The following is a 24847-nucleotide window of genomic DNA, read 5'->3' on the forward strand; positions in this document are numbered from 1 at the left end:
GGCACCTGCTCACAGTGCCAAAACCACTGGTAAATGGTTTACTGACCATGGTATTACTGTGCTCAATTGGCCTGACCACTCTCCTGACCTGAACCCCATAGAGAATCTGTGGGATATTGGGAAGAGAAAGTTGAGAGACGCAAGACCCAACACTCTGGATGAGCTTAAGGCCGCTATCGAAGCATCCTGGGCCTCCATAACACCTGAGCAGTTCCACAGGCTGATTGCCTCCATGTCACGCCGCATTGAAGCAGTCATTTCTGCAAAAGGATTCCAGACCAAGTATTGAGTGCATAAATGAACATAATTTTTTGAAGGTTGACTTTTTTTTTTTTTAAAAACACTTTTCTTTTATTGGTCGGATGACATATGCTAATTTTTTGAGATAGGAATTTTGGGTTTTCATGAGTTGTATGCCAAAATCATCAATATTAAAAAAATAAAAGGTTTGAACTACTTCAGTTGTGTGTATTTGAATCTAAAATATATGAAAGTCTAATGTTTATCAGTACTTTATAGGATTTATGGTACAAAAACATCATACATTTTATTGCATTTTGCTATTGATTACATGGGTGCCATGGTAAGAGGAAGTCCGACTCTACCCTAGTAAGATATTACCAGACTACTCTGGAATCCTAGATGAGGCTTTATATCCAGTGAAACATCTGCATCTTTTGGAAACTACGTAACAGCATACGTTGTTTCCTTACATTGGTCTAGGACCTAGACCAATGTAAGGAAACAACGTATGCTGTTACATGCGTCTTTCTCCATTGTAGAAGAAAAAACGTAAAAACGTAAAAGTTACAACAACATACTGGTAGCAAGAGTTTGTAAAGCATGTCTAGGGTCTACTCCAGCCTTTGTGCATGTCAGATAGCATCACATTGTTGGTCAAAGAACACCACAATACTGTTATTGATGGTCAGTATTTTTTTCTATAATATAATTGCTTATTAAATAAATCTCTAGCTGTCTTGGATTGATGATAAAAAGTACTTAGCTAGCAAGTCTTACTCAGATAATAGGAGCAACTGCACAGAGACTTGTCATTGTGTAACAACATTGTTCTCAGTTTATTAGGATGACGATCACGATGGTGCTGTTCTGACATATACATGCCAATGTTCATTATCCATCCGTCTCTTTGTTATCAGACTGGCTACGATTTTGGCTGGTACTACAGTTGATATGTAATAGGTAATAGGATGGCCTCTCTGTATTTAATGCTTGAGGCAGTACGATATAAACCTAAATAGTAATGGTAACAATGATATTAAACTCTTATGAAGTACAAACCAATTGTCATGTAGTGGATGACACTAAATACCAGAAGCAGAAAAATTGCCACCATAGAGAACGATCATGAAATCCTGCTGGCATTTATGTATTACTAGTAACTTGTCACAGTGGATTATATCTTTACATGACATCATGACATGATGTCAACAAATACTGAATTAACATGGTTAATAAAAAATAATGTAACGCACAATGTAGTCTTTCTGTTTGACAGGTTAGCTTTGAATTCTTCATACGCAACCATTATCTACAGTTTAACTGCTTTATGACTTGTAATGATTTTTATGTTATGATTAGCTGTTGTACTGTGCATTGGTCTGTGTAAGTTTTTGTTATACTTGTGGGCAACATCAGGGTTCTTCTCAGCCTTATGGTATAGTACCACCTTTAAGTCACTTTACATAATGCATGTGTTTATAAAAAAGGGAAATATTAGGTTTATAGGCAAAAATGTGCTAATGGTATAAACAGAAAGTTGTTGTCATTCCTTAGTAAATTTGTTCACCAATGAAGTGGCTGCAGATACTTTTCATCTGGGTGCTGATTTATGCTGGATGGAAGTTAGAGTTAGGCACAGGGTAAACGTTAAGGTTAGGCTAAGTTAGAGAGAATGTATTCCTCAAGAGGTTTTAAAGGGGCAGAGGAACCCAGGGTAGGGTGTGTTTGATACTTAAACTGATGTCCTAAGCTAGACCAAATAAGACATACTGTATGTTGTTCTCAAGATCTAACCAAGCTAGTTATGTAGTTGCACATCAAGTATACAGATAAGGCAGTAAATCTAGCAACAGCAGATACTTCTTACAAGAGTGCTGAGGGCCCCAGACCTGGGATGGATTCTTATATGGAATACTCACAGATTTAGTTCATCGGAATAAGGCTGCAAGCCTCCTTTTTTGAGATAGCATTGGGCTAGCACTCCAAAATTCCTCAAGCTCAGATGTACCACTAACAAAGGCATTCTCAAACATTTGTGCCTTACTAATTGATAATTAAAGTTGAGCTACAAAGCAAGCTATCTCTCTCCTCACTGCCAGCATACTGCTTTGTAGACTGTAGCTAGAGAATTCCAGAGACAGCAACTGCCAGTTGAAAACTAGTGGATTTTAACCTATGAACCCTTGGTATGGTTAGGCCAGCAGAAGATATTTGGTCCCTCTCTGACTCCATAGCGTGGACTACTGAGCCCAGCCACACTGACATCACCCACACTGCCTGTATTTTACACCAGATCCTAAACACAGTGGGATACAGGTACATACAGCTGGTGTTCTCACTAAATTACAAGCCATCTGAAACAGGAAAGCTGAAGGAATATCTCTTTCTGAGTGCTAATCAGCAGGGGTGCTCGGATACCCCTTTTTAAAATCCGAATTGATTCGGATCCGGATACACAGATATTCGAATCCGAATCGGATATCCAAATCCGAACTTTCTGGTATCCGAGTAAACTCGGATATCCGAACCCAATACCCGTCCGGATTCGGATATCTGGATAGAAAACCGGAAGTGACCTGAAAATGGCTTAAAATTCTCCCAAAAGTCTCTTCAAATGGCAAAAATCCTTTCGGAGGTCGGTCTCTCTCTCTCTCTCTCTCTCTCTCTCTCTCTCTCTCTAGGCCTGGATGCCTTCAAAAGGGATTTTTACCATCGAAGGTGATTTTGGCTTCTGTTCGGATATCTGAACTAACTATCCGGCCAGATTTCGGATTTCAGATGGGAAATCCAAGTTTGTTTGGATAGTCTATTCGGATTTTAAAAAATATCCGAATTGCTATTCAAAGTTCGGATAGTGGAAAAAGTTCGGATTATCTGGGTAGTTCGGATATCCGAAATCTTGCTAAGCACCACTGCTAATCAGCTGTACCACCCTCTGCCAGTCTGATGGAATCTGGGTTCCTGCCCAGCCTCTGGTGACTCTCAGAAGGAGATACAGTCATCAACTATGTGTCTCTTTTACATGTAACCATTTGCAATAGTGTTCAAGAAGTACTAGTATAGCTCTGTACTAATCCCTGGCATACATTTTCTTCAAATCCCTAGAGGTAGTTACACACACCCAGTCTGGCCCGGATTTACATCAGAGGAGCCTATAGGCACAGATGTCCTGGAACCCTAGACTTCACCCTCCACAAACCTACACCGAACTGCACCACAAATGTGCTGGCTGGCCCAGCTGTCACTTCTCCCTTACTTTGGTAGCTACAGGTGTCCCTTAGCATTAGGTAACCAATGGTAACCTCTCATTTACACTATCATCAGAACTCTGCATAGGAAAGGAGGGAGGGAGGCACAAGGGGAGGAGAGTGAGTCGCCTTTCCCTCATCAGGCTTATGGTAAATCCGGTCTTGCACCTAGTGCTAGGCATGAAGGTGGGGATGAAGCTTTTTCCCTTGACACGGAAAAGGGTGTTTTGAAATGGTTGGGGGTGGGTGGTGGTATTTCTGTACCCCTTCTTGCAGAGTGTCCACCATTTCCACCAGACCATGTGGACAGGTATTGTTAAGGCAGTGGAGCTCCATGCTGGCTTGCTCAACTGCTGCTGCAATACAAGCCTGCACTGGGGATGAAAGGTTAAAATAGATTTGCCAGGGAAGTGCACATTTTATTTACATTTTTATAATGAAAATGCTAAAAAAAGAAAAATAATAATCAATACATTCTTGTTCTAAAAAAAAAGAAAAACCTTTAGTGAAGAAAAAAAAACAGAATCACTAACTGCATCAAGTAAAGACATCAGGATTATAAAAAGATATTTTGCAAGTGAGATTTTGTTTTTTGTATGGCCAGCTGAGGTAAATTTCACCTTCCACTTTTGGTTTACTTAGGATGGGTGAGAAGATTAACCACTTAAGCCTATCTGGACAAATATGTTCATCCAGATAGGCTGTGCTGCTGTCTGTGTGCAGTGCGCTCCCGCCCGCCGTTAGCCTCCGACCAATGAATGGGAATATAATTCCCATTCATCGATCTAAGTCCCCCGCAGAAAAACCGGCGGTCTCTTATCAGAGACCGCGGTATTTCTGCAAAAAAAAGTTCCCCGTCCTCTTTCTAGTTCCTGGAAGCGTCATTGCACGCTTCCAGGACTTTTTTTGACTGTGGCCATCTTGTGGCCAAATAGTAAACTACACCTGCATGTTCTTTTTAATGAATAAATACATTGTATTACATTTAAAAATTAGCTGTTTACTTCCCACACCAAAAATTACCTAAATAACATTTTTAATCGCAAAAAAACAAACAAACAATATAAATAGTTACCTAAGGGTCTGAACTTTTTAAATATGCATGTCAGGAGAGTATGTTAATATATATTTTTATAATTATAGGCTTGTAAATAGTGATGGACGCAAAATGACAAAATGCACCTTTATTTCCAAATAAAATATTGGCGCCATAAATTGTGATAGGGACATAATTTAAACAGTGTAATAACCGGGACAAATGGGCAAATAAAATGCATTGGTTTTATTTATGGTAGCATGTATTAATGTAAAACTATAATGGCCAAAAACTGAGAAATAATGAATTTTTTCCATTTCTTTCTTAATCTTCCTGTTAAAATGGATTTAGAATAAAATAATTCTTAGCAAAATGTACCCTACAAAGAAAGCCTAAATGGTGGCAAAAAAAACAAGATATAGATCATTTCATTGTGATAAGTAGTGATAAAGTTATTGGCGAATGAATGGGAGGTGAATGTTGCTCAGTTGCAAAAAATGAACAACCCTGTGGGCTTAAGTGGTTAATAAAAACAACAACATTTTTAGTTCTGATTTAAATGCCTCCAGGGTTGAAGCAGTCTTTATTGTGTTTGGTAAGGAGTTACAAAGGAAGGAACAGCATGACAGAAGGCTCTGGCTTCAAAGGTTTTGAGGTGGATTGTGGAGGTGACCAAAGTATTTGATCCTCAGGCCCCTTTCACACTGGTAATGCTTGGCAATTAAAGTCTATGGGGTCTTTCATACTGGCACTGTGCGACGGGATGCAATGGGAGTGACATTTTTCGCCACAGGCCAACGCAATGGGGCCGGGTTGCTTGTTGGTGACGTGCAGCGTACTGGAAGTCATGTAAGTCTATGGCGTCGCACTTATTTTAAATCGTTCTCCACAAGTATTTGCATCGCAAGCGTATTTTGTCAATACACTTCCTGTATAATTACTGTAATTTGCGTTTGTGGCCACAGGAAGTGAGCGCTAGAGATGCCAGAATGGGGATTAATGCGTATTAATGCAGAAATCCCTGAAGGCCTCTTTTAGCATTGCGTTGTGATGCAATCATCTAATTTCATCACACCAGCAGTGCAGACCAGTAAATGTGAAACCGGCCTGAGGCTGTGAGGGGTGTGATCCAGGCATCCTTCTGGTATCCTGGTCCTGAATAAGGGAAATAACTAGAAACAAAACCACTAGGGCTCCTGCCAAATGTTAAAATTACCAGTATTAGGTAGTTTTGGAGGCTTCAGATATCAGTATTAGTTAGCCTTCATGACCCCCCCCCCCCGCCCCTGAATATCAGTGTTACGCTCCCAACCCCCAGATATTGGTATTAGGGCCCACTGTGTGTTGGCATGTGTCTTGTGAGAAGCAGTGCCGGCACAGCTGTGATTTGAGATGCCTCTGAATCAGGGGCGTAGCAATAGGTGGTGCAGCGGTAGCGACCGCATCGGGGCCCTTGGGCCAGAGGGGCCCCGAAGGGCCCTCCCTCAACTACAGTATTAGTTCTCTATTGGTCCTGTGCTCATAATAATCACTTCTATATATACATTGAGTAGTGGTAAACATTAACAAGCTCTTCCCCATCCCCTTCTTGCACCTCTGACACTGTAGTTGCCATTGGCAGGTTTTGGTGCGCCGTATCAATTGTTATGTATAGAGTGCCTGGGGGGCCCCATTGTAAAACTCGCATCGGGGCCCACAGCTCCTTAGCTACGCCACTGCTCTGAATCCATCTAGCCATGGGAATTAAGATGCACGATCCGATTTTATGCAACATGTCATCCAATTTTTTCCACGCATGCAAATTGGATGGCAACCTATTGATTTCAATAAGCTGCATTTCTCTGTCCTAATTTGCATGCAAATTTGTGCAGGGAACATGATCTAAGAGTAATGTGGTGAATAGGAGCCACAGCTGGAGAATATAGGGAAGATGGGTGAAAGTGAGCTGCCACAAACATTATGAGGGCACATAAAAAAAACCCATGGCCACCATCAAAAGTTTGGGTTGGCTCAGACACTCAAAAGAGATAAGATAATTGTGACTATGACTGCCATTTTCCCTAACAACCCCCATGCACCCATCACTTGGCATCTCTGTTATAAACTGTTCTATATCACCTTGCTTCGACACCACCGTCTCACAGATTGTGAGATCACTTGACTCTCCACACAGCAAGCAGGAGATAGACTTTCTCAGGCTTCTTCAATGTTTACGTTATTTATTCAAGTCACAGAAATACAGATAGATACAGTACATCATATCCTGGCCATGCCAATCTTCATGTTGCGTTACAAGCTCTTGATTAGACTCCCTGCTGAAGTCAATCAGGTACCTTCTTCCTAACTACGTTACACTAAACTACCTATGTACAGCATACATTATATCAGATTACAGAAAGGAAGAACATGCTTAGAGGTCCCAGTCAGACTTGCTAGCTAGTGCGAAAGTAAAGAGCAGAATGCCCTCTCCATCGCTCACTCCGGGTTTAATACCGACTAGGAAAAAGTTAAATATGACATCATCTTCGCCATCCCCTATATCCGTCTATTGGTGGACCCACTTATGGAATCATCATACACACCTACTCGATTAATAATCAATGAGAAATTTGACATACATGCAGGAATGTGGATATTTACAAAACATAGCTGATGTTTATTGTTCCATGCACAGGTCAGGGAGACCTGCGGCCTTGTTCAGAGAACAGCTTCTTGGTATGTTCTAGTTCTGCTGACAGAACTGCAGATTTTCTCTCTAATAGAAAATCCCCTTAAAGGGCAGGTCTGCTCATCAAGCCTTTTTGACTAACTCAGTCCAAATAACTGAGGCCTACTTAAATTATAACAATCCCCCCTAAAAAGGCTTGATCTGCAGATCCCAACTTCTGAACCCACCCATACCTGGTTTCTTTTCTTTATGTTTCACTTTTCGATGTTCGTGCTCACACACCTTCTCTGCTCTCGGTGGTTACCCCTTGAAGAGAGAGAGCACGACCTCTTGGTCTTCCTGTAACCAGGCTCTCTGGGGAGGCCCTAATTCTAAGTCCCTCTATACCACATGCTCAGCATTTGCGTCATTTGCGTATCACTCACAAACTTGCATGACCACAGAAAAGTGAACCTTGTGTGTTTGTTACTCAATGGAGCAGTGCCAGGTGCCTTCTAAAAGAACGCCTTTATACAATCAACTCCATCACCGGTACTACTAAACCTATACCCATAACCCTGTAATCCCTTAATTTAAACTATTGGTTCATGAGATTGTTTATGAGGCACCAATCTCGGGACCAGGTTAATTTGTTTTACGTAATTTTAACACGCAACCTCACCTGGATAATGATGCCTAAAGTTGTCATCCCCATCCAGACGACCAGTGGGTGTAGAAAGAACTTTGGAACTGCAGAGGCCCAGTCCGGGTGTCCCTGGAACATCACCAGAAACCTTTTCCACCAGGTCAGACTGGAACTCACGTGCTCATTTTTGTGTTCTACCTCGTTAAGATCACCTGTATCATGGTGAAATCTTACCTCTAACTTAGTGTACTGTTTGTTTAACCTTTGTAACAAAATGTGGTCGTCTTGGATCAAACCCTGTTTCCCTTTGTCCCATGTCGTGTTCTCTTTCAGGACGGGAACTACCCGTGAAACTTTGCACTTTAGAGTTCTCTTAACAATTTGAGAAACAACGTCATCCAACCTGGATGACTGGATCCATATGGGATCTCCGCTCACCCAATATGTTCCCCTTGGAAACTCCCCCTTATCGGAACAATTATGAGAATATACCTTGAATGTATCATTAGACCTTATGTTAAAAAACCAAACCTTTCCTTCAGCCACCGGAACTATCGGTTGGGCTTCAGGGTGGATCTTTTGAATGGTAGCCTCGCATTCTGCATTATTGAGCCTGCAGGTTTCTTCACTAAATTTGACTTGCCCCGGCCAACGCAGGTACTTCTGCAAGAATTGCCCGCATGAGGACAACTCTACTTGTTTCACCTCCCCGTCTAGCACCAAAAAAGGTTGACCTCTCAGGTCCTGGTGTAAGACATGTGTTGAGGTGGGAACTAAGGAAGTGGCGGTGCCGAAAGGAATGTTGCACCGTTTCCCTTTGTTCACCCAAACATCTCGAAGCTGCCATGCAAAAGATCTTTCTCCAGAAAAATCGATATACCTCCCCTTGTCCAATCCCAGCTGTACAGGATCTTTTAGCATCTCCCTGACAAAATATGTCCCCAACTGTCCTGATTGGACCTCTTTCCCCCTATATGTCCTGAGGCACACTATGTACCAGAGGTTGGGAAGACTGTACTCTCTGCAATCTTTCAATTAAGAGTACCTCTTCACTTACCCAACTAGCATGAGGATAAGCGGCTGCATATGGACTGTGTAATATCGTCCCCTGTTGTGACCCGTGTAAGGTGAATGGGGTTCCCTGGGTTGTCTTTCCCTCCCCCAGGACCGCTCTCCCCACCCTCTTTGTCACCTAGAAATGTGGCTTGATCTCGATTTTTACTTCTTGTTTTGAGAACCACCAACCCTCGGCTTTCCAGCCTTTACGTGTGTATAGTTGTTTCAGAGGCACTCTCTGTTGGTAGCTCCAGAGTGTGATGTTGTCCCCTGCGTCTCTCTGGTATGAGAATTGACGCCTCCTGCTCGTTCCTCTCCAATCTGGAACCATCTCACTCTGCATAACCAAGACAAGGTACCCCTGAATCACACACTCCACCTTTTGCATGTACCCATTGTACTGCAATGTACCTTTTAACAACTCTTTGGATCGGTGCATCGATTCGGGGAGTGTGGCATTCAATAGCAGATTTACACTGCCATTCAATTCCCACTGCCCGCACACCTGACCCTTCAGACCTTTCACCCACATTGTGCCCTGAAATTTGTTTTCTCCTGGCACAAGTGCTCTTTTCCTCCGTCCCTGCATGGTCCATCTGTGCCAAGCGGAGGGAGGTGTGAAAGGATTAGTACCTTTGTCACCCAACATTAACATGCTTGGGCCTTGCATTCTCATTAACCCCTTATTATACATGAGAATGTCCTCTCTTCGTTCTCCTAGGACGAAATGGCAACCTAGGATCACCATCAGCACGGTACTCTTCATTATAAAAGCACCACCTTGGGAAAGAAAAACATTAGCAATTTGCACTATGCTTTGCTCAGTCAGTTTTTTCAGACGTTTTCCGATCTCAGGAATCTCGTGTTTTAGTCTCTTTCCAATTTCAGGAATCTCGTGTTTTAGTCTCTTTCCAATTTCAGGAATCTCGTGTTTCTCCAAACTTAGATTGGCATCTGGAACCTTTCGCTTATCCGACTGACATCTCCATCTTTGCTGCCAGCACTGCAGCTGTCTCGATTCCATATTGCCCAACTCCTGAAATCAAAATACAAACAAATCAATTCTTATTAATGATTTGGGATTCGCCCTGCGGCTTGTACTCTGTACACTTTAAATTGATCAATATATATATCGTAATTGATCTCGTTGCCTTATGGTTCTCATGAACTCTGTTTACTCTTATTGGTAGATTGGAGTTAAACTTCACCCCCCTACCTCAGTACTATCCTCAGTACTTACCTGTTTAAAATATGCCCCCGCGGACTTCACCTCTGGAAGCTCTCACCTCATTGCAGCTCACTCCACATCCCCCCCCTATCTGTCCATGCGCGGCCGTCGCATGCACAGATTACGGATGCCACACCTGTTGCTGCTTTGCAGGTGAGCCTGCAATGCTCTTACTCATTTTCGCATTAACTTATCTAGAACTTCATCGCGATACCAGCTCTGCTAGAAGTTCTGTGTGTTGTACCCTCTGATCAATGTTTGCCGTGCCACTACCTAAACTACAAAAAAAAAAAATGGCTGCCTCCCTGTAGGAAGGAGCACTTAACCCTTAAACTACACAGGGTGCAGGGCTAAGAATACCAGCGTCACATGCCTGTATGCAGATCCCTGAATGCCCACGTGGTAGGTAGTCACATGGCAAACACCGTACTGATACACTGTCACTCTGTAAACGGCAATTCTATCATCTGTATAATTGCCCCATGAACTGCTGTCAGTTCTTGTTCTATGTGCTACAATTGATAGGAGCTGGAAAAAACATATTTGACCAATCAGTGGACGAAAAAAAACGCACAAAAAAACAGCCCCAGCCCAGCATAGACCTCTTAGTCAAGCTCTGGCCCTGTCCACGACAAAAAAACGGAAAAAAACGTTACCGCTCTGTAGCAGCGGCGACGTAAACCCGGATTGGTCAACTCCCTTTTTTTCCAACTCCGGCACCCCCTTGCTGCACTGTTGGGAACTCATGCAACACCCATTAAGGTGCCCCACTTACAGGAATAATCCCATAAGCAACTCAGTACAGACCCATTTCTGATCTGCGCTGTTTCTTGTCTCCCTGCACCTAGCTGGGAAACATTTCCTATCCGTGACCATGCTAGTCTTAAAGGAATAGCTTGGCGCACGTATTCTGGCATTCCTTTCCCTGGACTCAGGCCATGGGGAAATATTTTGAAATCCGAGACACACAGTAGAATGTCTCTGTATTTCTACCCCCCTTCCTTTCAGCTGCTCTGCCCGGAGCCGCGAGCACAGCCTGACGTGACATGACATGGATCCCCCCAAGCCCCTCCTCCCCCCTGCCATGATGTGTGGGAGCCATGACTCTTGGGGGCGGGCCCTCTCCACTGCCGCCATTTTGAGTCCTGGACTGCCAGCTAAGATGGCTGCTATCAATCTCCCGTAGCAACCACTTAATCCTATACACATTAGGAGAGAAAAACAAATTCAACAGAACAAACATTTTATGCATAATTACACAGCATCTATCCACAGTGCAGAGTAAAAAAAAAAAAGCATTCCGCCACCCACACTGTCTTCAAAACCGGAGAAAACTATGTCCCAGCTGCAATTCTACAGTAGTTTCATGGAAAACTCCCTCTCTACACAAATCATCTGCAGCTTATCTCCGCCATAACTCAGAACTACTCAAGCGCGCAGCATAACTCTAAACCACATTCACGGCTAGTACTTCTGAGACGAACAACAGACGAGCTGGCTACACATATCCCTGTCCATCCAGCTCCCCGAAAAAAAAAGAGAAAAGAAAGAAAAAAACAAAACAGCTCACCGAGAAAAAAACTTACTTCTAAGTTTACAACTGTTCTCTCCTTCCCTCTCCTGTCTACTCGGCTACCTCTCTCCCCTGTCCACCACTAACACTGTTGGTTTCCCTCTGCCGCGGGGGACCCCCCCACACATCTCTGGCCCATTTCCCAGAATCAGTACGCTGGTCAGACCGTAACATACTCTTGTTAACAAGCCAGAGAGAAGAGAGAGAGAGAAAAAAAAACATCTGCCACACAGGAACATTGAATCCTAAGAAAAATCAAAGCACCTAAACTCTGAAAACAGCAATACGTACTTACAATGGAGCTGCTCCTGTCCTCACCCCTCCCACCATGCACGGGAGAGATGAGAAGCCCGCAGCCTCCATACTGCAATTAACACAGAATGTACATATTAACACATTATCCTCTCCTTGTTATAACACCAAATACAACACAGATAACACCATATAACAACGTAAATCATACATGCCTGAGCCGCGGATTCTTGGCAATTCATCAGCATTCCCGCGAAACGAAGTGGACCCCGGAACTTTCTGAGCGTGTTATCTCTGTTATCTCCGTCCCCACACTGGACTGGCTCAGTGGATCGATATCTCCCGCAGCAAGTTGCAAGCTGGCCCCGGAGTGTCCCGTCCGATCCATATTTAGGCAGGTAACTGCAGTGCACAATGCAGTCACAGTGTAACGTCCAAAAGTTTCGCCGCTGATTCTCGAATTGCAGCCCGTGTGTGCTTGGCTCACGCACACCCACTTATCAGCTTGATAAGCTTTTCCAGTCCGCGTCTATTCCGCTTGTTTTGCTGTGGAATATCTTGAAAACACCTTCGGCCCCCGGCCCCTGTCTGCTTGTACTGCTAGACAGTGTTCAATCAGGGTTTAAATCGGCACCATTGTTATAAACTGTTCTATATCACCTTGCTTCGACACCACCGTCTCACAGATTGTGAGATCACTTGACTCTCCACACAGCAAGCAGGAGATAGACTTTCTCAGGCTTCTTCAATGTTTACGTTATTTATTCAAGTCACAGAAATACAGATAGATACAGTACATCATATCTTGGCCATGCCAATCTTCATGTTGCGTTACAAGCTCTTGATTAGACTCCCTGCTGAAGTCAATCAGGTACCTTCTTCCTAACTACGTTACACTAAACTACCTATGTACAGCATACATTATATCAGATTACAGAAAGGAAGAACATGCTTAGAGGTCCCAGTCAGCCTTGCTAGCTAGTGCGAAAGTAAAGAGCAGAATGCCCTCTCCATCGCTCACTCCGGGTTTAATACCGACTAGGAAAAAGTTAAATATGACATCATCTTCGCCATCCCCTATATCCGTCTATTGGTGGACCCACTTATGGAATCATCATACACACCTACTCGATTAATAATCAATGAGACATTTGACATACATGCAGGAATGTGGATATTTACAAAACATAGCTGATGTTTATTGTTCCATGCCCAGGTCAGGGAGACCTGCGGCCTTGTTCAGAGAACAGCTTCTTGGTATGTTCTAGTTCTGCTGACAGAACTGCAGATTTTCTCTCTAATAGAAAATCCCCTTAAAGGGCAGGTCTGCTCATCAAGCCTTTTTGACTAACTCAGTCCAAATAACTGAGGCCTACTTAAATTATAACAATCTCCACCCCCACTACATACACATTTGCAGACAGGTTCAGTGGTGGTGAACATTCCTTATGTTGCTGGATCCTGTCCCCCACAGTGATCTTTGCTCTGCTGCAGCCACTCACTCCTGAGTCTTTTCACATATCGAGTGTGAACTCTGAGAACTGGGAAGCAGAGATCAGGGGACATCAAAGGACAGAGAGTGAACCTAAAACTCTAGGGGGCAGGCTCCAGTGGTATCAAGCTCATGAACAGGTCCCAGAGGGCTCTTGAGGGCAGCAGAGTTGATTGTTGCACTCCTGGCCTGAATTATGCAAAGATTTAAGTGTTGTTAGGCCAATATTAAAGAGCACTCTCCATTTTATGGGTAGCAAATGAAGTAAGCAAAGGATTAGTGTTATGTTGCAGTGGCGGAGTTGGTTTGTTAACAGCCCTCTAGCAGAATTATGTACTAACTGCAGGTGGTGAAGGTCTTTATTTGCATAGAATGCATTATAAAAAGTATAACCGTGATTTGATAAAGGCATGATATAAGGTTGGAATGACCTCTGGAGATATGAGGATATGAGGTGTCATAGACCGCACGGGCCGGTCCTTGATCGGGTCAATCACTCAGAGTCATTAACTCGGTCTCGCTGTCGCTTTGCGCATAGATGCCCATATGTGGATTCGCAGTCTATGAACCGACTAGCCGAGAGGAGCGTCCTGACTCCAAAGGATTCACCACACACGTACAATTCAAAATCTTGCCACCACATGTGAGTCACATGACTGTAAATATTTTAGCACACTGCGAACACACTGTAAGTTAACCCTTAGCTGTATGCAGGGATCAGCGCCAGATCTGTCTATCTGTGCCCGATTCAAGCATACGGGTTATAAATACAAGATACTCTAGAACACAAGGTAATGTTTTCGGAGGAGTAAGTACGATTGTGTATGTTCAGGAACAGGTCATAACCGCTAAACGATTTTTAAACATTTTAATAACAAAAATGCATTACACACATTTACATACACTAATTAACATATACACACAAAGCTTAAAATAATAGAGAATAATTGTGAAAGGTTTACTTAGCCGAAATGTAGTCTGTGTGGGAATATTTCCTTCTGGGAAAAGAAGTGTAAAGTCCTTGGTTTCAGAATCATAGGCCTTTAGGTATATTTTGTAATCCAAGCAGATGTTACAGTTCCAAGATGGCCGCTAACCACATGGGCCTCTGGTTAGCAGCAGCAGGCTCTCGTGAAGATGGGATTTGGAGGACTAAAGTCCGCCTGCTGGCAATGTGCTTTTGATGAAGTTGGTTTGGGGGTGTGGCCATGCCTGCCCCCTCTGAATTACCCACCAATGACAGTCCACCTCCTCCTAGATTTTGAGCTTAAATGGTAAAATACTGTAACTCATAAACTATACATGTCATATTTAGGTGGATAGCTGATTCATACTTGTCAGAAAACACCGATTAATATGACATCTTGCATGAGTGCGTTAGGCTGTCCTATCCCCGAGAAGGGTCATAGACCAATACCCGGACAGGTTATTGTTATGGATTTTATATCAGCACATTGGGAAGATTTTAACGAATAAGACTATAATAATTTCATAGCTGTGCTATACACGGTTTTCATTTAACAGACCAAAATCATAAACCATATGCATTTAGATCTATTCTTAATCGGAGCCACTTCGGCTGGACTCCCGCTGGGAAAACTGGCCTTAGCCTTTCCTGTGATGAAAGGAACTTTTGGTGCTCAATTAGCATCTGAGTGTGACCAGCTAGAACAATCTTTGAAATATTATACCAGGCTAGGGTTTCACACCCCTTGGCTAATTAACAAGTCACTGGCCAGGAAAGGGACTCTAATTCAGTGTGGGTGATGGGTTTGCTTTTACTCAGAAGAGAAGGAAAAGACATCTGTTGCACGTTTAAACAGAAAGTGACATTCTGCTCTGCTGTGTGGAACGATACAGAATCGCTAATCGTCTCGACGTCCGTATCATTCATGACATGAGGGACTTAATTTTTGCAGTGTTCTTTAGACTGCTAAATTGTTGCTCGTAATAATAGAAATAGGTGTACAGTAATTCATTCAAATCCAACTGAGATAACTTATGAGTTAAATATAGTAATTTAAACAACTCTATTGCCATGTTGGGTGCGTTTTAGCCACTACACATAGTACCTGCCAAGTTCCGTTATACAATCCATCTTGCACATATTTATTCGTTACTATTGATGATTGCCGCCTTCTCCCCTACGTAGTGCGCTTGGTCTCCCCTCTGGTCTGCCGGGGGCGTGGCCTTATGGGGACGAACTTCCGCATGTGAGCCTGGCATAGCGAAGCATTCTGACACATCGGGGTTAGATGTGTATGAGAATAAGGTGGGACTCCACTTCAAACGAACCTATCAGGTAGGCAGCATCATAGTTTCCTATCAGGTCCACTAGGTAGGACCTAATTTCATTGGTTGCTGTTGCGTATGCTAAGCTGATTGGCTGCACACTGTCCATGTTGTAGGTATATAAGGCTGTTTATTCGCTGTTTATCTTGTATCATGCTCAGCTCTGCTTGAAAAAGAGGCTCTGTGCCTCGAAACGTCGCATACTGGCTGTTTGCATGCTTTTACTTATTAAAAGAGCATAAATACATTTGATGGTGCCGGCTCCATTCCTTCTTTGCTGCTAAGATTCTGGAGTGTTGTCAGAAAGGCCGTGGCACATCATCACTTGACTTCTAGGGGAGTGCTCCACTACCCATTACTGTTACTATTGATGATTGTAATATTTTTACTGGGAGTTGTCATTTTTAACCCTGGATTGTGAAAAATGTTTTCTTACCTAAACTTTATTTTTAATTGTAGTAACCATACATACGCGTGGACTTAATGTGCTGTATAGGTACTGTTAGGGAGCCGATAGATATTTATTTTTTCTTTTGTTTTTTCCCCCAGTTGTCTCCATACTATTGCCTGATGAAGCAGGTTAGTGTCCCATGAAACGCGTTGCATCCTTAGAGTCTGTAAATAAATGTTACTTTAAATTTTAGTAACGCTTCATAGTCTGATTTTTCTTTCATCGAGGGAGGTGAGTCCACCAACTTCCCCCTTTTAGACGACTTTAAATTATTTTATTCTTACTGGCGCCTCTGTTATACAAACCTGCGTAGAGTTTAAGTTTACTTCCATTTGAATAAGCCATACAAATGAGTAGACTGTCCTATAAGAGAACCAGGAGTGAGTGGACATTTTAACTGGCAACACTTTCAACTCTGCATTCTCCTTCATTCCCAATATCCAGAAAATATCTAGATATTGTCACATTCACTGTGCAGTCTGTACAAAAACATATACAGTGCAGTACTGTACAAAAACATATACCTTCAAATCCACTGAAGCCCCCACACTCTTGAAAATATCTAGCCTTTACTTTTTCAACATCTTCTTGAAATTAATATGGTAACCCTTCTCTTCCGGGCCACTTTCATTTATAACCTCTTTACCTGAAAAACCTTTCTAGAATTACAGTAACAAATAAGAATAATGGAGAAGAAAGAAGTATGAGAGCCCCCAATTAAAACAGTACTAACTCCTCATCTGTAGCTCTGTCTGGGGCAGACGTTGGTAGTAGCTGGGAGAGATTCTGTGAGCATGTCACGTGTACCACTACTGGTGGGCATAAAAGCTCTTGAGTCCCTCCCTCGCTTGGCAGCGTTTTTGGGAAGGGGCAGGGGATTATGATGTTATCTGATCACTGTGATAATTGACAGTTCAGATAAGCATCCCTGCCCCAGCTAATAAGTACAGGGGTCTTTTAGCAGATCTTTTACCCTTTTTCCACAAGCATTACACACACACACACACATATATGTGTATATATATATATATATATATATATATATATATATATATATATATATATATATATATATATATTCAATACGGGGCCTTGTCACAAGTAGTACATGCATGGATAGTCAACATTGCAATATTTTTTTTTTTTTTTTTGCGTAAAGTTGATTTAAGTCTTTAAGGTGCTTTTTTAAAAACTATCATCATGCTCGCCACTTAAAGTATTCCTGCACCTTGCTTAATGTCTTCTTACATCTTGCTTTAGGAATACTTTCCCTGCACTGTCTCTGCTTCAATTGTAGGCTTCCCTTTGCTTGAATGAAGAAATATTGTGTCCATTATCTTCTTAGGGTGCCCACACATGGTACAGTTTTTTTTTTTTTCTATTAGATAATTTTTGTTTGATTATTCCATTACATCGAATATAAAGATTTTTCCAACAGGTCTGATTGGATCTTTATAAAAAAAACAAAAAACTGGATAATCATTAATTTTTCTTGATTGAAAAAAAGATTATTTTTAACTTTCATTCGATTAGATCGTTTTGGTTGATTAAACGGGAACATCGAATGTTTTTATTGTACTGTGTATGGGCAACACTACTTTGAGCAAGAATGCTTAACTCCTGAAATTCTGCCAGTTCGGACACACATATTTTTACCAGTGACAGTGCTAATCATGGATCAAACATCCAGCAAGCTCAGGTCGAACACAGTGAATCCAGCGCAGGAGACTTCGGTGCACAGGGAGTAACTTCGGCGCTGTCAGAAGACATAGCTGAAGTTACTTATAAAACACTATTTTTTGGCCTCCAGCAATTGCTGGAAGCCAAATTATTTAATTCCCTACCATCCATGGCGGCCTGGAGGGGGAATAGTATTTAACACGTCCGGGACTTGTGCAGCAGCAAGATCAGCCATACACCAGCTGTATCCTGCGCCCAAGTCTCCCACGCCGATTCCTCTTGTACGCAGCTCTGGTACCCCATGCTTATCAATGTTCATGGAGCTGCAATCCCATTGAATAATAGTGCATCAACCTCTGTTATGTCACCCTCTTGGGCTCCCAGTATCTGTCACTATGGATATTTGCTGTAAGCTGGGCCACCCAACAATACAATGCTGAAGTCTCAGGTTGTCAACCCTTCAAAAGCACTCCAGTATCTTTGGCACCCATCTAGCCATCCATATGTTTAAGTGATTGGTTGAAATAGAGCTTTGGGATATTAAATAAACAATGCATACTACATAAATGTATCCCCTCTTTTCAGATTGAAACATAATTGCATATATTACTTTGCTGGATTCAATGAGCACACTTACTATATGGATTCCAAAATGACGTATTGTTCAGCCCAGAATGTTGCGTTTTTTTCACCAAAACGTTTTTTGTTTTTTTTTTACTCTTCTTTCTTTATTTTTTTTAACGTAATTTTTAACCTTTAATCCATTTTAACAAGTTGTCCCCATGCAGTTCTTATTTCCAGAATAGTTGAGCCCATTTGTGTGATGGTTTTCCACCTGAAAAATACCAGCGAATATAGTCCTTTCCATGGGATGAGGGGTACTCTGCAAGAGGGGGCACAAATCCACTCCCCATGTAAAAGACCTAGTCCATGTCAAGAACAAGGGGCCCAAACCACTACTCCATTGGTAGATGTGGCAAGATACAGTGGAACATGGAAGCCCTCCCTCTGTAACATGGGAGCTTACTATTAGCGTATATTGTTACTGCAACCTACTCCTGCAAAGAGTTCAAAATAAGAAAAACAAAACACAAAAACACTGACATCATAAAAACACTTAAATACAATGTTTTCCCTAAAATATCTGAAACAAACCAACAAAAAAACAACAACACCAAACCTTTTTATTTAGTCTTACTCTGTCTGTCCCTCTTCTGCATAGCACCACCCATGTCAATGGCCATGTGGTTTAGTATTGTTCATGTCAGGGGGGTAGGAATAGGGATAGCAGGCATAGCAGTTGCTATGGGGCCCCAGGCCACTAGGGGGCCCCATCCTGGTAGCAGGAAACATATTTTTTTTATTATAAAATTTAGTTTATTAACAGAGCAGGAAGAAAGCACCCTCCACCCTCCCCAAAGCCCCCTTTCCCAATGATCCTGGCTAAAATCTTGAAGCAGCAGCAGGCAGGTGAGAGGGGACTATTTTCTCACCAGTCTGCTGTGAATAGATGCCTCCCTGGCTGGCCCGACAATTAATCTGTAGTTCTGGCTAGGGAGGAGGAGCTGCTGGTGGTGGTGTGCATGGAGGATTCCCTGATGCTGCTGTGCAGAGTGAGGAGACAGCCTGTGTGTGACATACAGTTCCTAGGAGTGAGTGCAACCTCGTTGTTCCATGTGAGTTGAGAGAGCAGCGCTGCTGATGCTGCTTCTCTGGCTACTAATTACACTGTCAGCAAGTAGAGAGTAAGTGTAGAGGGGGGAGTGGGTTGCAATGCTAACTTTTATTAGAAAAGATTAGAAAGGGGACAAAACTTGTAACCTGATCAGAGGTGTATTTGCTCACAGATCTGACACATGGCTGTAGCCCACCAGAAAAGAGTCCCCCATACACAATGCAGCATGTGGTGAGGAACAGCTCTTTCAGCTGAGGGACAAATGTATATTCACTTTCCATCAGACTGCACTTCTCACATTTTCCTTCATTTGACCATTACTAGCTGCCCAGTGCAAATTAGCATGTCCAAAAAAATCCAGCATGCATGTACGAGCTCTGTTTGTACTGTTTCCTTTGCGTACATTTGTGAAAGTTTTCCACAATTGCGTGTAGACAATCTTCTGCAGCACATTACAGAGTACATAGTCATGTCATGGACTGTCCCTCGGAGCTCACTATCTAATCCTACCATAGTTATAGTCTAATGTCCTACCATATTATTATTATGTGTTTATATAGCCCTGACATCTCCTGCAGCACTTTACAGAGTACATAGTCATGTCACTGACTGTCCTCAGAGGAGCTTACAGTCTAATCTTACCATAGCCATAGTCTAATGTCCTACCATATTATTATTATGTATTTACTAGCTGATGACCCAGCATTACCAGGGTATGTATTTGGCTGCTGTTGGCTCTGCCCACTTTTTTCTAACCCTAACACACAAACACTCAATGTCCAAGTTTTGGAACGTTGGAGTCTTTGGCATCAATAAATTGTATATTCCCATAGAAATTAAACAAATCTGATTGGCTGTTTGTGGCTCTGCTCCTCTCCAGCATTTGAACCCCCGTCACCCAATGACCAACTGTAACAGGTTTGAGGCATCTGCTATTAACAGTGTAAAAATGGCAGCCATTTAAATATTCCCCTTGAAAATCAACAGGTGAATTTTGATTTTCTATTAAATGCTCCACCCACTTCCCTGAATATTAATCTCAATGACCCAGTGACCATCTGGGCAAAGTTTGAGAACCCTGACAGTGTAGGAATGGCCGCAGTTTATATTTTCACAGTGAAATGAGTTTTTGGCTCCACCCACTTTTTGTAACCTGGACACACAGTCACTCAATGACCAAGTTTGTGAGCTTTGGGGTCCTTGGCAATGTGTATTTTCCAAGTGAGATGAAACAAATCTGATTAGCTGTTCGTGGCTCTGCCCACTTTTCTGAATTTGAACCCCAGTGACCCAATGACCAACTGTACCAGGTTTGAGGCTTTTGCCATTAACAGTGGAAGAATGGCAGCAATTTTAATATTCCCCTTGAAAATCAACAGGTGAATCTTGATTGGCTTTTTAGGCTCCACCCACTTTTCTGAATATTAATCCCTGTCACCCAGTAACCAACTGTGCAAAGTTTGAGAACCCTTCCATTAACAGCGAAGAAGAGCTGCAGTTTACATTTTCCCATGGAAATCTGTTTTGACTCCACCCACTTTTTGTAACCTTGACACACAGTCACTCAATGACCAAGTTTATGAGCTTTCGGGTTCCTGGCATCAAAATTGTGTGCAGTTTATCCAGCAAAGAAATCTGATTGGCTGTTTCTGGCTGCACCCCTTTAGTGAATTTTAACCCCAGTTACTTAATAACCGACTGTAGCAGGTTTAAGGCCTCTGCCATTAACAATGAAAGAAAGGAAGCAGTTTCAATATTCCCCTTGAAAATCAATAGGTGAATTTTGATTGGCTGTTGTAGGTCCCACCCACTTTTTTGAATATTAATCCCAGTCACCCAGTGACCAACTGTGTCAAGTTTGAGAACCCTGCCATTAACAGTGTAAGAATGGCTGCAGTTTATATTTTCCCATGTAAAAGTTAGGTTTTGCTTTGACCACTATTTCTAACCTTGACATACAGTAACTCAATGACCACGTTTATGAGCTCTGGGGTCCTTGGCATCAATAAGTTGCATTTTCCCATTGAAATTAAACAAATCTGATGGCTGGTTGCCCACCCGCCCCCTTTGCAAAATTTAAACCCCAGTGTCCCAGTGACTGACTGTATCAGATTTTAGGCCTCTGCCTTTAACAGCGTAAGAATGATAGCATGTAAATATTCCTAATAAAAATCAATAGGTGGATTTTGATTGGCTGTTTTAAGCTCCACCCACTTTCCTGAATATTCCAGTCCCCCGTGACAAACTGTGTCAAGTTTGAGAACCCTGCCATTAACAGTATAAGAATGGCTGCAGTATACATTTTCTCATGTAAAAAATATAGTTGACTCCACCCACTTTTTCAAACCGTGACACTCACAATCCCTGTATAACCAAGTTTATGAGCTTTGTGGTCCTTGGCATCAACAATTTACATTTCCCACTGAAATGAAACAAAACTGATTGGCTGTTTGTGGCTCCACCCAATTTTCAGAAAGTCAACCCCAGTCACCCAATGACTGACTGTACCATGTAAAAAGTTTAGTTATTGGCTCCGCCCACTTCTACCTTGACATTCAGTCACTCAATTACCAAGTTTATGAGCTTTTTGGTCCTTGGTATCAATAATTTGTATATTTGCATACAAATTAAACAAATCTGATTGGCTGTTTGTGGCTTTGCCCCCTTTCCAGAATTTGAACCTTTGTCACCCAATAACCAACTGTACCAGGTATAGGCTTCTGCCATTAAGATTATAGGAATGGCAGCAATGTAAATTTTCCCTTTGAAAATCAATAGGTGAATTTTGATTGGCTGTTGAAGACTCCACCCACTTTCTTGAATATTAATCCTATTCACCAAGTGATCAACTGGGCAAAGTTTGAGACCCTGGCCATTAACAGTGTAAGAATGGCTGCAGTTTATATTTTCCCAGTGAAATTTGTTTTTGACTCCACCCATTTTTTGTAATCTTCACACACAGTCACTCAGTGACAAAGTTTGTGAGCCTTCGGGTTCCTGGCATCAAAAATGTGTGAATGGAAGCAGTTTATCCAGCAAAGAAATATGATTGGCTGTTTGTGGCTCCACCCCTTTAGTGAATTTGAACCCCAGTCACCCAATGACTGACTGCAGCAAGTTTGAAGCCTCTGCCTTAACAGTGTAAGAATGGCAGCAGTTTAAATATTCCCCTTGAAAATCAATAGGTGAATTTTGATTGGCTGTTGTAGGCTCCACCCACTTTCCTGAATATTAATACCTTTCACCCAGTGACCAACTGTGCAAAGTTTGAGACCCCTGTGATTAATAGTCTATGAATGGCAGCAGTTAACATTTTCCCATTGAAAATGAGTAGCTGAAATTTGATTGGCTCTTTTATGCTCCCCCCACTTTTCCTGAATTTGTAACTTCAGTCACCAAGTGACCAACTGTGCCAAGTGTGGGGACTCTGGCTTGATTACTGTGAGAATGGCAGCCTTTTACATTTTTCCCATTGTCTTGAATGGGTGAAATCTGATTTGCTGTTTGTAGCTCCGCCCAGGTGTGCAGGGGGGACCTGAGACCCACAGAACATATTATCCCAGGTAGTAAGGAATCTGTATACCAAGTTTCGTTCAAATCGGTCAAGGGTTTTTCGAGTGATCGCGGCACATACATACATACACACACACATACATACATACATACATCCGATTTTATATATATAGATATAGCACTGACATCTTCTGCAGCGCTTTACAGAGTCATGTCACTGACTGTCATAGTCTAATGTCCAACCATATTATTATTATGTATTTATATAGCACTGACATCTCCTGCAGCACTTTACAGAGTACATAGTCATGTCACTGACTGTCTTTAGAGGAGGTCACACTCTAACCCAACATAGTCACAGCGTAATGCCCTACCATATTATTATTTTGTATTTACATAGCACTGACATCTTCTGCAGCACTTTAAAGATGACATAGTCATGTCACTGGCTTCCCTCAGAGAAGCTCAAAATCTAATCCTACCATAGTCATATGCCCATCGCAGTCTAGGCCAATTTTAGGGGAAAGCCAATTACGTTATCTGCATGTTTGGGATGTGGGAGGAACTGGAGTGCCTGGAGGAAACTCATGCAGACATGGGGATAACAAACAAACTCCATGAAGATAGTGCCCTAGCTGGGATTTGAATGGGAACCCAGTGCTGCAATACAAGAGTGCTATCCACTATGGCACCATGTTGCCCACACATTCTAGCCACATTATGCTAGAAAAAGACAAACAACATTATAGACATCATTAGTAGAAGGCTGTAAGTAGGCTGCTATCAGGGCCGGCCTTAGGTTTCACAGCGCCCTGAGCGTAACCAGATTTTGGTGCCCCCCCCCCCATTCATCTTCATCGCACGCACGCGCACACACAGGCCCATGTGAAAGATCCCCTTTAGAGTATATAATCAGATTCCCCCCTTTAGTCTATATAGGCAGATCCCTCCCCCTTAAGTGTATATAGGCAGATCCCCCCTTTAGTATATATAAACAGATCCCATTTTTAGTATATATAGCTAGACAGATAAATAGTGTATAGTATACAAGCAGATCCCCCTTTGGCGTATATAGGCACCCCCCACTTCCCCAACTGGCAGTTGGGGAATCTTACTTCTCTGCTTGTAGCTGGGGTCAGAAGATGACCAGGAGTCAGGAGTGACAAGAAGGTCTCTCTCCGATTAGTGCGCAGCGCAGACATCACCTGTAAGCGAGGGGCGGCATTACAGGCACACACGTCTCACACAAACTCAGCAAGAGGCAGCAGCAGGTTCCTGGAGTCTTCGCCCCCATCACCCCCAGCGGCGCTACCACTCGCAGCAGCCACAGACGGACCTGGAGCCCGCAGCCAGCAGGTAGAAATACGGCCAGGGCCAGTTGAATGTGCATCACGTGCGCCCCCATGGAAGCCAGCCCCCTGAGCGACCGCTCCGGTCGCTCAGGTCAAAGGCCGGCCATGGCTGTTATCACCATCAAAGGGAGACCACTGGCAATTAGGTGTTTGTTTGGCCGAGGGGGGGCCTGGTAAAAAAAATTGCTATGGGGCCCAGTGAGTTGTAGCTACGCCCCTGGTTCACGTGGCAGAGCCCCATGCAGGTTGGCTAAAACATTCTGGTAAAACGAGCATGAATTGGAGCCATAAATTAAAAAAGCTTGGGGTGGGTTTAAAAAGTAGGAAAATAAAATAAAAACAATAATAGAAATCAATACAGAGATAGTGAAGCAGATATGATAAACATGGCACTAAAGAAAACCTGGCAAATGAAGTAGAAATAATAACCCGACACCCACCAATATACCTAAACACTGCATCC

At 42.6% G+C, this 24847-nt stretch overlaps 1 long non-coding RNA gene across 2 annotated transcripts in view; it reads right to left on the reverse strand.

Moving 5' to 3' along the window:
* Positions 1–1165: 1165 nt before the first annotated feature.
* The window catches only part of LOC137570710 (uncharacterized), a 44221-nt gene continuing 20539 nt past the window's right edge, over positions 1166–24847 (reverse strand). For both annotated transcript variants that reach the window (XR_011031150.1, XR_011031149.1), the window contains exon 3: positions 1166–1254. This is a non-coding gene — a long non-coding RNA (uncharacterized lncRNA). The remainder of the gene's footprint in view (positions 1255–24847) is intronic.

Source organism: Hyperolius riggenbachi, chromosome 4, assembly GCF_040937935.1.
Source record: "Hyperolius riggenbachi isolate aHypRig1 chromosome 4, aHypRig1.pri, whole genome shotgun sequence".
NCBI classification, from domain to species: Eukaryota; Metazoa; Chordata; class Amphibia; order Anura; family Hyperoliidae; genus Hyperolius; species Hyperolius riggenbachi.